The sequence below is a fragment of the Vigna unguiculata genome, unplaced genomic scaffold (genome assembly GCF_037176805.1).
Source record: "Vigna unguiculata cultivar grain cowpea cultivar isolate G323 ecotype 2 unplaced genomic scaffold, ASM3717680v1 ptg000234l, whole genome shotgun sequence".
Classification (NCBI taxonomy): domain Eukaryota; kingdom Viridiplantae; phylum Streptophyta; class Magnoliopsida; order Fabales; family Fabaceae; genus Vigna; species Vigna unguiculata.
The window spans coordinates 47,843-50,360 of record NW_028196871.1 but is presented as its reverse complement, the minus strand read 5'-3'; positions in this window follow the sequence as shown (position 1 = coordinate 50,360).

Below are 2,518 nucleotides of genomic sequence, written 5' to 3'. Positions count from 1 at the left end.
GAATCTAGTGGCTAAAAAAAACCATTCTTTTAATTGAATATAATATAGAATTAGACATTTACTTAGAAATATGGAATTCCTTAATAAATATTTACTAAAATTTATATTTATTCAAATTTACTTTAAGTACTAATAAATAATCTTTTTGAAAGAAATCAATTTAATAATATATATCTAGAATAGTAGATCGAAATAAATTATATTAAATAAATTATATTAATATAATATTAATTATTATCTTGCACTTTATGTTATCAGATAAAATAAATAATAGAAATAATAAAAATTGGGTTTGATTTTCTATATTTTCTTTCTCTATTTTTGATGTTTGTATTAATTTGAATTTTGTTATAAATAACTAAAAATTGATAACTAAGATCCCATTCAATTCTTCTGCATATGTATATTTCGTTTACATTAGCCGGTTTAGCTCAGAGGTTAGAGCATCGCATTTGTAATGCGATGGTCCATCGGTTCGAATCCGATAACCGGCTTTTCTCTATTTGTTTTTTTACATAATTGATAATATCTTTTTTAGAAATAAAAAATTGGGAGAGTTCGATCTCTGCGGAAGAAATCAAGAAATTAACCTACTTTTTTGTATTCTTTTATATACAATAAATTCGGATATTGATAAAATTCATCTAATTCTTCTTTGTACTATAAAACTTTAGTAGATTTCGCTTCATTTAGAATTCTATAATATTTTTCATTTCGTTTAGTTTTCATTTCGATTTATAAGATTTTTCATTTTAAAAAAGGAGTTTTTATGTCACGTTACAGAGGACCTCGTTTCAAAAAAATACGTCGTCTAGGATATTTACCAGGACTTACTAGTAAAAGGCCAACAGTCAAAAACGAATTTCGAAATCAATTGCGCTTCAGTAAAAAATCTCAATATCGTATTCGTTTAGAAGAAAAACAAAAATTGCGTTTTCATTATGGTCTTACAGAACGACAATTGCTTAAATACGTTCGTATCTCCGGAAAAGCTAAAGGATCAACTGGTCAGGTTTTATTACAACTACTTGAAATGCGCTTGGATAACATACTTTTTCGATTGGGTATGGCTGCGACTATTCCTCAAGCCCGCCAATTTATAAACCATAGACATGTTTTAGTTAATGGTCGTATAGTGGATATACCAAGTTATCGTTGTAAACCCTCAAGATATTATTACAGCAAAGGATGAACAAAAATCTAAAACTCTTATTCAAAATTATTTTGATTCAGCCCCCCATGAGAAATTGCCAATCATTTGACTGTTCACCCTTTCCCAATATAAAGGTTTTAATTAATCAAATAATAGATAATAAATGGGTTGGTTTGAAAATAAATGAATTACTGGTTGTAGAATATTATTCTCGTCAAACTTAAACTTAACTAAAATAACAAGAGTTTTTTTTACAAGGATTTTCTGCTATTCATATATCATAGACATGGATATGCGAAAATTTTTATTCCTTGCCCACCCGTTATCCACTATTTTTTGTATTACCGAAAAATGAGGAATATAAAGTTGTCCATATCAACAAACAAATTTGAAATATGAAATAATGGTATGCATTGGGATGAGTAATATTGATGAATTTGGTAAAGATTCGGAAAGAGAGGGATTTCGAACCCCCGGTAAACAAAAAGCCTACATAGCAGTTCCAATGCTACGCCTTGAACACTCGGCCATCTCTCCTATATAATGATGCCCAGAAACCGGTTGAATGTTGAATAGTGAATCAATCCTATTTTTCATAAATGCATAAAACCTATTCAAACTATAAAAATACAAAGTAAAATTAAAAAAAAACCTCCTACAAGTGTCTTAGGATAAACAAATTTGATTGATGAGTTCATTTTTACGTTATTTCGCACTGTATTATAATTATACAATTCCTTTATTTGTGGGATTGATTTCTCACACCATGATTAATTAAATTATAGAATGGATTTCTACCTATGCCTAGATCTCGGATAAATGAAAATTTTATAGATAAGACCTTTTTCAATTGTAGCCAATATCTTATTACGAATAATTCCGACAACTTCAGGAGAAAAAAGGGCATTCACTTATTACAGAGATGGTGTGATTTGATTCCATTTTTTTTGACCGATTTCGGTCAAAAAAAAATGGAATGGAAAAACCCCACGCGTGTTGAAGGTGAAATTTGTAAATAAAAAGGATTAATTCCTTCTGTCGTGTATCCTCGATTAATGAAGCCTTATATGCTTGAATTTTAGGTTTTCTAGTATTAAGCGAAAGGTATTATACCTATACTTATGGGGTTAGGTCAACCCCAAATTACTAGTACTGATAGGCAACATTGGGAAAGAAGCACTACGCTTGGGAATCAAGGACACGAAAACTTTGTATCTATCTATATCCATGGCTTATCGAGATTGGGACTAACAGGAATGGTTGGGACAATAAATATCCATCTCGTTCATATTTTGGATACCCATAGAACCATCGAAGATTATTGAGGTGACTAATTCCAGGAAATTAAGCAGCGTAGAGGACAAA